General features: G+C 41.6%; 1 protein-coding gene across 8 annotated transcripts in view; it reads right to left on the bottom strand.

Moving 5' to 3' along the window:
• Positions 1–15,030, bottom strand: part of LOC110834417 (uncharacterized) — a 206,668-nt gene that overhangs the window by 172,560 nt on the left and 19,078 nt on the right. For 5 of the 8 annotated variants that reach the window (XR_015535049.1, XM_087348496.1, XM_087348494.1 and 2 more), the window contains exon 2: positions 4,499–4,831. The exons of the other annotated variants lie outside the window; for them this stretch is intronic. The gene's annotated coding sequence lies outside the window, so the exon portion shown is untranslated. The remainder of the gene's footprint in view (positions 1–4,498; positions 4,832–15,030) is intronic. 8 annotated transcript variants of the gene reach the window in all.

Here is a 15,030-nt window from a genome sequence, read left to right on the forward strand (position 1 = left end):
CATTCGTTCCACAACCACTGAACGAACAACAGACAACAATCTTTCATGTGTTCTAATGGGTACAGCTTTAAGATTACCTCACAGTGGCACACCGATTTAATCTAGAATATTATCGCAACACCCGCAGAACACATTAGAGGTGCACTCACTACTCGCTACTCTTAACTGCTTGATGTTTTCAGTCTGTGTAGTAGCGTAAAACTCTGACGTATCACACTTCCCACCAATAGCAGCCCTCTAGTCCAGCTGATAAGTAACATTCCCCCAGCAGGGTTTTTCTCGTGATCTGTGGACAGTAGCTTCCATACTGGAAACAAGTTCTAAGGCGCTGCACAGAAACATCGTTTTCCTTCGGTTTTATAGTGTTTCGGCTCAGTTTCACAGTTTGTTTTGAATTTATCTTCGGACCACTCCCACAGCATCAAATATCATTCAGATTCCTCCAACAGTGGAGAAATCTTTAGTAAGCGCAAGACAGCATTCAGCATGACGTCATGGCTTCGAGGTCGAGTCAATTCTTCGCACAGACAGACAGTACACGTGGATTAAGTACTCAACCCGCGGCCAGAATGGAGCCAGCCGATGTTTTGTGCGGTCGGCGTACATTTATTTAATTCTACGTCATCCTGTTCTGTGAAAACGTTACCTTATATCAGAAAACCAGTTTTATTAATGTAGTCAAGTCTGGCAGTGATTGTCGCTGTACAGCTTAATGAAGAAAGTAAAATCAAGAAGATGGTAAAGTTACGTCATATTGTGATATAATAAGTATATATTAAATTTTGTCCGTCTAATCACAATAATTCTTATTAAATATTAAAATATTACAATAATTAACATTTAAAATATTTAAATATTAAATGATGTTCTTTATCGAAATATTCGATTTACATTAGACCATCATTTTTCATGTTTCACGACATGTTTCAGTTCCTAAAAGAACCATCCTCAGGTGTATATAATTACATGAATCTTCAAAACGATAAATAATTCAAATACAATTTTCATACATTATGCTAGCGTACATTTTTATCAGATTTTTACCAGATGTCAAACGATGTTCTTTTTCAGATTTTTATTCCATTTTATTAAACACTGAAACATGTCGTGAAACATGAAAAATGATGGTCTAATGTAAATCGAATATTTCGATAAAGAACATCATTTAATATTTAAATATTTTAAATGTTAATTATTGTAATATTTTAAATATTTAATAAGAATTATTGTGATTAGACGGACAAAATTTAATATATAATACATACTTAATATATAAAATCAAGAAGTAGGAAAATGTTAGTTGGAGTTTCTTAGTGTAATTTCGTAAAGGCACAATTTTTTTTTAATTCGAGTGGTTCATGTAAAAGTGCATCGGATATTTCTACACATGTGCTAAGGATGTCAGTTGGAAATTAAGGAAGTCATCGCACAAAAATTTACCTTAAATCTTGTAATTACGTTCGATAAACACAGATAACATATTTCCTAACAGAGGCATTCGGACTGAGTCAATGCGAACCATTTAGTACAATATTCTGAACCTACGAACCAGGAACTGAGTCTAGAACAGGTGAGTAACTTTACTGAAACGAAGACGACTAATCTACCCCGCAGACTCTCGCTTAATTAATTTTCATATTATGATCGCATTCTCTTATCGTGCTTACATGATTTTAATAACGAGTTATAATTTCGATTATTTCAATTTTAAATTATGTTAATTTATCAGCATTTACAAAGTTTCGTCTTCTAAATTGTTCGCGCATTTATGCACATTCGCTCGTCGTCTCGAGCTTTGACGACGCAGTCACATTTCTAAACGTTTCTCCCTTTCGCTTTATTTAATTAGAAATTATTCCAAAATTATAATCTCAAATACAGAGAAGAGTCCCGAGGTGGTACAAGAGATATACGTGGGAATACATCGTGTAACTAAGAAATGTATTTCAATCTTAAGATCGTAATAAAATTCATCACTGTTTTAATATCACAATGCTAACGTACGTAATGGTTGTTTATACACCATTTTGGGGCACCTGAATGTGTGTTCAGTAAATAGTTCTCTGGCATTTGTTACAATATATATCGTCATTTGTTTAAGCAGCCAACTACAAACAGGCAGCGAACACGGCCGATGATAAAGCTTCATCCTACGAAGGTAAACCATGAGTTACGCTATTGACACAAAGCCACCCAACCGTTCACTTATTACCCTAATTAATCCCATACTACATAACCTACAATCGATTGTGAATCTAGTGCAATCGATTACAAGGTAACCAAGGTTAAGTCATTGAAGTCACAAAGACTTATTACGAAACTGGTGATACGCCTCTGACGGTTTCTGTGGAGTATTGACGAAATTGCGCTCGTAAGGATTATGGAATGACAGTTCAGAAATTACTAAGGATCCGTCGGGAATGAAAATGTTCGAAAAAAAATGTTATTTAACTTTGTGTGGCTTGTCTAAATTATGAAAAAAAACAGACAGTACACCCTTTGTTTTTTTAATATTAAACTGGTACGTGATCTACAGTAAGTCCCCCAATGCTATTTGTAAATTATATCTTAACAGGGAATCAAATTTCTGCTTTTAACAAAAGTTGAACTTCGTAATCGGCGCTTACCGCTGGATACGTGTGTTACTTCTTGCCTAGTGAAAACCTTTGGAAACTATGCACAAAATCCTACTAATACGGGAGTAATTTTATGAAATTTAGTACTCAATTCGGAAAAAATGCATTCTGGGTCACAACGAATATTCTTTAACCACCACTTTACAGCAGCAGACCTCGTTTTTCATGCACACGTCAAAAAAAATGTTTGTGGAGATCAAAAGACGATTCTGACGAAAGATACAGTCTGAGGAGAACTATTTAAAATTTTAATTCCATTAGGAAATCTCTTCTTGAGAAGCTGACAGTAGCTGAGATGATCAAGATAACCTAGATCCCGTATGTTGACTGCTATTTTCAGGTAGAGTGCTTCATTGGACGGTATAATGAGCCAATTGCATCCACTCCACCTCTACGATCACACGTGGTATATTTGAAATACAATACGGGTTCAAAAACTCAGACTTTTTATAATTAATTATTCTTATTAATTTCAGTTCCGTTTCTCTATAAATCAGCAATGTATGTTTCTGTCGCGAAACTTGCTGTTTCTCGACAGTGACAGATCGCCAACTCGTACGCCTCCATCTTGGACACAACTTGGTCGCCATCTTCCCCGTAATCAAGCGGAAACGCGGGCCCGACGGCTACATACATAGTAAGTTCCTCTGACAGTGTTCCACGAGCTGCGAGATGCCCCTTCATTATTCCACATATTCTTGTATTTTTCCAGAAGATGGGTAAGCCATGTAGAAAGACCGAGAACACGCGCGTGTGCCTCTCCTTTCCAACGCGTCGCTGTAGTTCGCTATGAGCAGCTTTAGGCGGGGGCGAGAGGGTAACACGTACTTTTGGGTTATGTCAAAGTCGGTAAGTATGGCTGTCTTTTGTTCTTCTCGCTTCAGACGCTTACATGCAGTTCCACACAGAAGATGGAGGTACACCAGCCGCCTGCACAGTGTTTGAAATTGCATCACTCTGCTTCCCTCACTTCGACACCCGATTACGGACAGACACCTTTACTTTGAAGCTGCGCCCCTCCGATATTCCTTGTTACTCACATGCTTAAACATTTATAACATTTACAGGCATTCTGGAAAACTCCAAGAAGATGGCCGATATCATATAATTGAGGATGGATTGTTAATAATTTTTAATTTTCGCTTTGCACATTACAACAGCCATTTATAGCATTCCGCAACTTCACTTCTAAGTTCACATGTTAAATATGAAACAAAAATAATCTCGATGTTTATCCTCGTCTTTCGAGGACAATCTGAGTCAATAGCTGAACGTATCCAAACACCTCCACAGAGAAGGTACGTCGCCATCTTCAGGGTGAGTGATTTTCTAATTAAACGTCAGCATGAATAAGCTTGCAACTTTAAACTAGAACAGTGTAGATTCCCTCCAACACGCCTCGAACTCTGCGACACCAGCAAAGGTGGGGAATTTTAATAATTTGAAACTTCGCTTACGTTAATACCATTGGTTTGCAGTCTCTTCTGATACTCTGTATGTAGTCACAACATTAATCGAACAAGCCTGAGAAAAACAACGACCTACGATCCGAATTTTGTAATCACATTGCGTTAAAACAAGTTGACTATTGCAAAAGAATGGCAGTTCACTATGGAGATAAGTGTCTGACAACGAGAGGTTTTTTTTGGCAAGGGATCTATTAGGATGTCAGTGGCAACCGAAGTACCCAATATGAACGGAAACAAGTCTTTCGGGAACGCAGACGAGTACTGAAACTTAAGGGTATCAAAGCCAACTGCACTGAAAATCAGTACGAAAACGAAGAAAAATGAGACATGTATAACTGGTGTGTGACTTCATGTCATAACTTGCAACAAATTGTATTCGAAGTTGTCACTTACCTTCCTTCAGACTTCCAATCAGAAAAGAAGAATTCCCATTCTTTTTCTCAGAATGCGTTGTTGAACAGCACGAAAGGCGCTCTCCACTTGCAAAAGCACACAAGTTTGTTTGCAGTGCAGTGCTTGGAGCAACAGTCTAGGGGCTGACCCCGAAACACACAATTGATACAACGCGACAAACAAACACCCACTCGCTTGCAGCTGGTAGCTCTCGCTTCCTGCCAACAGCGAAGAAGATCCAATAGCTCAGACAGTCACTCCCTCATGACGACCGCGAGGAGACCACGTCACGGCTCAATTAACTGCGCTCAACACGGCGCAGGGGCGGCCAACCTGCCGGCATAAAAGACGAACATTACTGGACTCTTGCTTCATTCGTACCAACACTTCTTGATCCACTGAGTTTTAAAAAGAAGCAGATCGAACAGTTTGTGTGCATGTCCCCTAACCAGAGATTACGGAAAAACATTATGTAATGATAGCTACTTCTTCTTTGTGAGACACGGCAGAATTAAAATATTTGGCAGTGAAAATCAGAAATCAAAACTACATTCAGCACGAAGTTTGGAGGCAATCAAATACTGGTAATGCTCGATGCCACACTAAAGAAACACAACCTCTCCACTTCGTATCTAAAAGCCATTAGATTAAAATATAACTTTTTGTTTTACACGGGTATGGAACTTTGTCCCTCATAAAACATGGGGCCACAAACTGGTGCTGTCCGGGAACAGGGCGCTCAGGACGATTTTTGTGAAACAGTAATGCAAAAAATTACACACTGTATTTTTCGGCTTATAAGACGCGAATATTTACCTTCAAAATCACTGTACGAAAGTTAGCATCCCTGCCAGTGCGCTTGCACTCTGAATCGGCCACAGTCGGTTAATGTCGGGTTACACTCGTTTCTCAAACTCACTCCCCGCTGGCGAAGCAACTTTCAGTAATATATATACACATAATTTCGGTACGTCGACTGTTCCAATCAAATAACTGTTTTTAAAAAGTTATTTATGTAAAAATTTGATTTTTAGTTTAATACCTAAACATTTCTTCAATTCTGGGGTACGATAATACAAATCTTTAAAACATTTCTGTCATTACTGATCCTTCAAAAATAGGCCATAAACCTATCATACTCATAGATCCACACATGTTTGTTCTTGCTTTCGATATTCAGACTCTGGAAGACGAAAGAATTATTTTTACCCATTGTTTATGAGGTCTGTAAGAGGTAACAATTCCCAGAGTCCACACGCATGCGCAGCTGTGCGCAAAACGCCAGAGGAGAGGCGGTGGTACTACGTACTAGCTACTGTCAGGATGGCACACACAACGTATCACAAGACGGTTGCCTCAAAGCGAGTAGCAATCAGAAGTTCAGACATCGACGCGGTGCTAACTTTTTTCGTGGTCTTCCTCAGTTCCTTCATACAAATACCAAAACTTTCAAACTGGCGACAACCACTTCCTTTCTTATATTTAACAATTAAACACGACCAGTAATTCGACTCTAAATTACAAATGAAACTGAGAATAAAGCGTTAAATAAAACAGAAACTACCATTTTACCTCAATTTTAAGGCATCATCGACTTAGTAATAGGTTTTCATGAAAAAATACGTCTTTTACAAGAGGAATTACCAGTATTCAAACATAAAACTTCCGGCTTCAAAATCTGGAGCTCTGACGTCATCAAAACTCGTCATCTTCTAACAGAAGAAGATCGTTTATACATGCAGCTGATCACGACGAATGATTGCTGGATTACTTTCGCCGAATTTAGTATCAGAACATGAAAACACTGCGAATTTCCGTGGCACAGAACGACTCTGATCTACAAAATCATATTCACTGTTACAAAACCTGAGGAGTTCCACAAATCAAGTCGAAGGATTATTGTGGAAGGTGATTTAGGATATGGATTCTTGGGTTATTTAAAAGCGCTCCATCAACTGGCTTGATACAGCGTTAAATGGTAAGAAGTCTGAATGACGGATTGCAAAAAGATGAGAAAGGAAGTTGTCAAGATGTTGTTGACGTTCCATCCCGGCATTAGCCTGGAGAAAGTTCGGGAAGTAGAGACCGCAGTAGGCGTCTGGATGTGACACAGGCCAAGTTCGGCAGACGACAGACATGGACTCGGAGAGAATGTTAAGTAAACACGCGGGCTGAGCTAGCCTGTCTCAGACCTCGGGACTTCTTGAACGCGGCCTTCAAGAATAAAATGTTGGAGAGAGAGGAGAGTGAGATGGTTCCTGTGCCTAAACACAACGTCAAGAATTGAGAGGGGGAATGGAGGTAATGCCCAGTACATTCAGCTTCAAGCTCCGGCTTTTTCATCTCTGGAGAAACATTCGTCGACGGTCATCGTGTCAGAGGCTGGTAGATTCCAGATACGGCCTCGACACTGGCAAAGAAACATTCCTGCTCCTACTGGGAAATAAATCTTAGATGAAATCTCTGGCCGCATTGTTTCAGGCAGCCTACCCAGTTAGGCTGGATCGGAATTGAGATGGAAACGACGTCAGGTAGAGACATTCTTCTTCGACTTGAAGCTCTCATGTGGACTGAAGACAAATCTTCTCGGGCGACAAGCAATGTAAGCTGTAGACAAAAACACTGTCCTCGACTGACCCGGCTTGTTGCACGAGATTTTATTGCCAGGAACCGAAGCCAGGACATCCAGCCAGTAGCCATTCCCGTTATTGCCTGACTTCTAAGTATGAAATACAAATAATCCTTTAAAATACGACGCAAATTTATCGCTGTGACAGGTGGGGTCACCTCAATTCGGCGATCCAACAGCACAACGCAGTCTCGTGACCGATCCCCCGCCCGGGCGCAACTGCGCGATTCAATTTGTTCGCTATCACTCACTGATCATTAATATCAGTGCGGTTTGCTAATCTCTGGGGGAAACAGCCATTTGTGTGCTTCAAAATGCGATACGTAGCCATTTGTGTTTAACATATTGGCGACATGCGCGTTCAGGTGCCTGAATTTCCCCCCCCCCCCCCCAGAATATTCTAATTACAATTGTTTAACGTGCTCTGAACAGCTGAATTGCTACGCAACGCAAGTCACTTCCAAAAGTTCCACAACCAAAGAATTACAGGTTCCAAAATAAAAGTTTATTAAGAAATCTGAGGTACCTTCATTGTTCAAACGTTTACTATTTAGGTACAGTACAACCTTACCCACTGCACAGAGCCGAGTACCTTAGAAGCCAACAGTCGCTCAGCCACTCGTAAACTTTCCAAAACTTTATGCAAACCGAAGGCTCATTATAGTGTTCACAAAAGCTCGCCACTGTTCGCTATCCTGAGCCACATGACTCCAGTCTTACATCATCCTATTTTCTAATATCCATTTTAATATTATCATCACACTACGACTACGTCTTCCTATTAGACTTTTTCCTTCTGACTTGCTCACCAAAACCCTGTATGCATTCTTCTTCTATCCCATGCGAGCTATATGCCCTGCCCATCTTACCCTCCTTGACTTTATCTCTCCAATTATATTTGGCGACGAATACAATTTATGAATCTCCTCTTTATGCAACACGTACAATAAATAAACTGCTTAAAAACCCTTTGTATCGCATTATTTTATTTTGCTTCGATTTAACAACTACACGAAGCCCCCGTTATTAAAAACTTGCGCAGTGAAATCCGTCAGTTGATACAAACACGCAGTCCTTCGATGTCAGTTGCACCCCTGACGTCACAGCAGAGGGGGATGGCCCAAGGCCCAGTGTCTCGCGCTGTACTTCGATGTGCGAGGTGCGATCGGAAAGTTTCAAGACTGCGCCTATAAAAACCCGTACACTTATCTCAGGTATTAAATTCATCCATCACCCTCGAAGTAGTTCCCCTGGGAGTGAACACAACGATCCCAGCGCCGCTGCCAAGCCTGGAAGCATCCCTGGAAATCTTTCTTTGTCAGCCTGTCAAGCACCATCTGCGATTCTGCCTGAATCTCTTCTATCGTCTCAAATCTCCTTCCCTTTAGCTGAATTTTCATCTTTGGGAAGAGGAAGAAGTCACATGGAGCTAAATCCGGCGATCCGGCAAGATCTTTGAGCTCCTGACAAACGAGAAGTCGATTCTGCTTCTGGTCCTCAGACAGGAGCCTTGGCACAAACTTGGCTGCGATGCGTCGCATGTGGAGTTCTTCCTTTAGAATCAGCTGACAAGTCCCATAGCCTATCCCAACAATGTCGCACAAGTCGTTGATGGTACGACGTCGATCTTCGTGAATGGCCTGCCGAATCTTCGTAACATTTTCGGGCGTTGTGCTCGAAGATGGTCGTCCAGAACGCTCGTCATCATCGACAGAGGTTCGGCCATTTTTAAAACGTGAATGCCACACAAAAGTTTGTGCACGACCCATTGCGGACTCCCCAAATGCTTGCTTTAGCATTTCATAGGTTTCCGTAGCCGTTTTGGCGAGTCTTTGGCAAAATTTGATGCACACGCCATTCCGAAATCGCAGGAGGGTCGGTGTAATGCACTACCAAAACGCCCGTAACTAAGAAACAAATGCTAATTCGATGATGCCGGCTGGCGCACTGATTCACTATGAATGTAGGCCGCACCCCCTAGCGGCAGAAGCTCGTACTACATTCGGTTCGCCCTCTATTGACACAGTCTTGAAACTTTCCGATCGCACCCCGTATCAGAGACGCCTTGTCTCCTTCTTCCGTTGCCTTAGTTTAATTTTTATCTGAGGGGCGTGTTTAAAATCACACTTTAGCTACAAACCTTTTCATTCCGCTGTGAATAATTACGACTATTCCCAACTGCACCCATCAAAAGAAGATCTTCGATGCTGAATCCGACCAAGGTCTCCTTCAGAACAATGGCGTAGGAACGGTTTAAGGGATTGGCCATTTCTTCAACAGTGGATGACGTAACTTCAGAGATGGACTATTCATAAATCATGCATTTCATCCATCCCCAGAAAGAGCAGAGAAAGACGTTAATAGGCTAAATTTGAATTCCATTTATAATTCTTACTAGTTTTTCAGGTGGCGCATTCATCACGTTCAATACTTGTGGGTAAACAGCTTTACGAAGGAGAGCAGTTTAAAAGCATAAACTAATTACGATTACGGTCTAACCTAACACTCTTGCCTCGTTAGACTATCTTAATTTAAATTTGTTGTCAATGTAATGGCTTCCCGCACAACAATTCAGAGTTACAAAAAGGAAAGACCGATGGGTCCAGAGGATTTTTCCTCTAGCCTCGACGTCCAGACCGATTCTGGGGCCCACCCAGCCTCCTATCAAATGGATCCCGGGGGTAAAGCCGGCCGGGGCGTGATGCTGACCACTCAACCCCATCTAGCGCCGAGGTCAAGAAAGATTACGAGCTAAACGCCTCTCCTCCCAAGCGCCTGCATGGCGTATAGCGGGACAGCTTTTCTCTTGCATGAATCTGATGGGTCACTTCTAGAGAGTTGGTATTCAATAGTTAAAATTATAACTGGAATATCCTAAATTGCCTTAAATGCATTTTAACGGGCATCTCTAATCAACGTAGCCCAGGACCTTGCCCGGATGACTGACTTCGCCGTCACCGAGGGTCTGTATTTCTACACTGATTTCCTCAACAACGGAACTAAGACTGTCACGGTTTACTGCAGCTATTACGGCGACCCCTGGCAAATCCTGTGTTCCCCACATAGACGAGAGACCGCTGATTAGAATCTGTCTCCCGGACGACAGAGAATAGTCTGGAAATGTACCCAACAATCTGCGGTACGACGTTCTAAATATATGCCAACGACATGTACAGTGACACAGAACGCTGCGTGTAATTAACTCTTAGGTCGTCTGCCTCCGCCCGACTCCCCGGTTCAATGCTCGACGAAGTACAAACAGTCTTTATGAATCACAATAACAGACCGACATTTTTTTTTTGGTGGTCTGACACGTGGCGAAATAATTCGGACTCAAACTACACCAACTTCCATTCCAACGTCGGATAACGACCCACAATTTTTAATTCTTACTACACTTTTAATCTCGATGTAAAACCAGTCACCATCAGCTGCGTTTTAAGCACAAACTTCAACATCTGTCTCAATTTGCACAACTTAAGAAATTAAGTTACAGCATCATTTTTCTGCTAGTCACACAGTCGTAAGCACGCATGCGCAAACAGACGCTCAATAAACCGTTAATATTGTTTACACAACCAGCGCAGATTCACGGCAACAAAGAAAAACAACACACAACAGCAAAACATCGCGTCCCAAATGGCTTCCTCCCGCTTTTCAAACTGAAACGACCACAACACAGCTCACTCACTAATCGTATTTCAGTTTTATCAACCCTTGGACATTTTTCTGTATCGGCTTTGGAATACGAAATATGTATTTCTAGCACGACGTTCTTTAAAAAAAATAATCTTTTGAGTGCCGTGCTGTATATTATCAATGACGTGTTTATACGTGCAGTGTAACCAGAAATAAATGTTTAACGAGTTAATGGCGTGGCGTTTACATTCAGCGGTAGAAATATCTAAAATCCACACCGCCATTTTAGAGAACACGCTGAATAAAATTTTAGTTAATATCAATTTACATTAATAGCCTTTGAAAAAAGGACCCCTCGATGAGACTTTCTAGTAAACATTTATGTACTAAATTCGTCGGCAGCGTTTAATGTGATAATTTACCAAAAAGCGTGTATCATTTTTATAAATATAGGTCTGTGGGATAATCCTTACAAACCAGTTTTTTTAACGCCGTATAAAATCTCGCCTTCGAAACTTGAGAAACTCACAGATTTGCTCCTTCCATTATTAAAACTGCTCTAGTACTTTGAAATAAACTAAAAACAAGCTTGAAGTAATTCATGACTGATTAATATTTAAATAGTAAAAAGCATGTTATTATCCTACACTTTTTTCCAGATGCTTACATTTCACAATTTCACATTCCACTTACATACGGAATTTTATGGCAGATTTAAACCTTTCCATGCTATGAATTACTTCTCCTCGAAAAAAAAGTATCGTCCATTTTTGCTCAAAGCAATAAACGGATGTAATAAATTATAAACGCTTCTCCACCTGCTGAGAATTAACATAAGAGATTCAGGGCATTTTGCAGTGAAAGCATAGAATCAAGCGAATACACTGCATCGTAGCTGGAACACTCTCTTCACAAAGTTCTTGGCGACGTATTTTTCTACTTCTTTACAGGGTTTAAAAGACATGTTTTAGAAGGTGAGTCCGTATGAACAAAATTACTTTACACAATACAGCAGAAGAACTGTGTGCTAACTCCACGACTGGATCCATTCGTGTGGATCTGTAAACACTCCACAACATACGAGGTGCGATCGGAAAGTTTCAAGACTGTGTCAATAGAGGGCGAACCGGATGTAGTACGAGCTTCTGCCGTTAGGGGGTGCGGCCTACATTCATAGTGAATCAGTGTGCCAGCCGGCATCATCGAATTAGCATTTGTTTCTTAGTTACCGGCGTTTTGGTAGTGCATTACACCGACCCTCCTGCGGTTTCGGAATGGCGTGTGCATCAAATTCTGCCAAAGACTCGCCAAAACGGCTACGGAAACCTATGAAATGCTAAAGCAAGCATTTGGGGAGTCCGCAATGGGTCGTGCACAAACTTTTGTGTGGCATTCACGTTTTAAAAATGGCCGAACCTCTGTCGATGATGATGACGAGCGTTCTGGACGACCATCTTCGAGCACAACGCCCGAAAATGTTACGAAGATTCGGCAGGCCATTCACGAAGATCGACGTCGTACCATCAACGACTTGTGCGACATTGTTGGGATAGGCTATGGGACCTGTCAGCTGATTCTAAACGAAGAACTCCACATGCGACGCATCATGACAACGCGCCAGCGCACACCGCCCTCAAAGTTCGGCAGTTTTTGGCCTCAAACACCATGGCCGTCATCCCGCACCCTCCTTATTCGCCGGATTTAGCTCCGTGTGACTTCTTCCTCTTCCCAAAGATGAAAATTCAGCTAAAGGGAAGGAGATTTGAGACGATAGAAGAGATTCAGGCAGAATCGCAGATGGTGCTTGACAGGCTGACAAAGAAAGATTTCCAGGGATGCTTCCAGGCTTGGCAGCGGCGCTGGGATCGTTGTGTTCACTCCCAGGGGAACTACTTCGAGGGTGATGGATGAATTTAATACCTGAGATAAGTGTACGGGTTTTTATAGGCGCAGTCTTGAAACTTTCCGATCGCACCTCGTACACAGGTCTCTAAATTCGACGCTGAAACTCGTATCATCACCTAACCTAACCTTATGCGCAGGGTTCCTTCAGACATTACAGGAAGCTGAACGCTTCAGGGAATAACTCAAAAGCGGGCACCCTTTTTTAACGTTAAAAAATGTCTCGTTTCCATCTTCACAAGACATTTAAGCGTCACAGTGACAAAGTAGATATCGAAACTGCGCAACAGGGCAGCGACAAGCTCTTTTTCGTTAAGGCAAATGGACCATGGAAAAGGATCATGAATCAGAATTACGCATTTATAGAACGAAGCATCCGAAAATTTCCCGTAAAGACAGAGGCACACGAAAATATCGAAATTACTAATTTATCATTGCAATAATCTTACGACAACATACAGTCGCTGCTGAAATTTTGAATCCAATGGCGTAATCCATGCAGCAGTACTCAGAGTTTCCACATAATGGATGACGTTTAAGCACAACTAACCATGGATGACAATGTAAGGCCTTAAGGTTATGTTTCCGATGCAAGAAGACGTCTTCCAGAATTCCTTCCAGTTATCCTTCTCTTAAATGCGGCGAACTGAAAACCAGTTTCTATAATTTTCGCTGGGGTTCCAGTGCAATTTACCTACATGCCAACTGCATCTAGGTCAACCTGTCTACTGTACTTTCAGCTACGAGATTTTTCTTAGCTCATTCGGTGACTGCATTTTAATCTGTTTCAATCCGCAAACGTAGAAGAATCCACCGGCTTAATGGAATTACTCAAAGGTACAATTCCAACGATATCGGGGGCTCCTTTCCTGTAGTTCAGCAGACAATGCACGTATTTCACTGGGTTGTCGGAAATACGTTTTAAATTTAGTTCCTTAATCTGTTGACGATTACCGTCATAATAGTATGGAATCATTCTGTTGAACCGTACTAAAATCCTGACCGATGTAATGCTACAGCATAACCTGATATCGCTCAATAAAATAAAAGTCTCTTATAGTAACGTCCGCCCAAGGCTAGCGCAGTGAAATTGGTTGTCATGTTGACATTCAGACTGGATAACCAACAAAACTTTTTAAAAACCAAAACCCTGATAAAGCTCTGACGTAGTCTACTATAAAAATTTTTGATTCCCCGCTGTCGTCAAAAAATGACGTCATCAAACAATGTTACGTTATATTTGTTTACTCGGCATTGTTGTACCAACACAACAATGCCGAGTAAACAAATGACTTGAGTAAGAAACTAAACTAACCCCTCCGGGGGGGTTAGTTTAGTGTCTTACGTAAGATTTTAAAACGCGACCAACCCCCGCAAAGGGGGGTTGGTTGCGTTTTAAACACTTGACCAAGTGTTTTAACCCCCAATTCGGGGGGTTGGTTTAGTTTCTTATTCAAGATTTTAAAACGCAACCAACTCCCCCGAAGGGAGGGGTTGGTCAAGTGTTTTAACCCCCATTCGGGGGGGTTGGTTTAGTTTCTTACTCAAGATTTTAAAACGCAACCGAAGGGGGGGTTGGTTACGTTTTAAAAACTTGACCAACCCTCAGAGGAACTCCGAAAGGAGCGCTCTGCTCTAGTTTAGTGAAAATAAGCGCACAAATCAGCAGCATTATCACTAAATTACATATATTGTATAAAGACACGCATTATGTACAAATGCTTTTAGCATGTAGATAAGGCGAAACGATTCAGTTGTTCTCTACATAAGAAGAAAAAGGATACGATACGTTTCAGATAGAACGCAAAGGACACAGACTTTTCTGGTGCAATATACGCGAAATAAAACAGAAAAAATAATTATTTACGCGGGCCAAACCGATGTTGCTAAAAAGTGTTCTGACACGTCCGGTCTTGCTAGACGCTAATAATTTATCTGCCCGTTTGATTTCTTCATCCGAGGCTGACTGACGAGTGGACAGCAGACTTTCAGATCGAGGGCCTTGACCGTGTTCCTCGACACCAGAATCGGCCGTCCGGGCTGTCGTCACGACGGCCCGGGTCTCCTCACAAGGTTTGGTCCTCGCGGATTTCCGGTGGACAAAGTGGCACTGGGACAGCTTTCTCTCCGAGTCCCTCGGCTTCCTCGTCAGTGTCACTTCATAGATGCTCCATGTTTACTCATATATCATTTGGGGGAGGGACAATAGGCCCGTATGAGGTCCAGTCCCACACAGACACAGCCTCTCTCACCCCTTCATAACAAGAACAATATATCACACTCGTATTGAGGTATCAGTTCCCCTATTAATTTTCGAGACAGGTATTCTATAAAAAATGTTTTTAATATCTCAACTGGACAA

The sequence above is a fragment of the Zootermopsis nevadensis genome, unplaced genomic scaffold, assembly GCF_977971745.1.
Source record: "Zootermopsis nevadensis isolate Lab colony 2312 unplaced genomic scaffold, Znev_1.0 Znev_ptg000013l, whole genome shotgun sequence".
NCBI lineage: Eukaryota > Metazoa > Arthropoda > Insecta > Blattodea > Termopsidae > Zootermopsis > Zootermopsis nevadensis.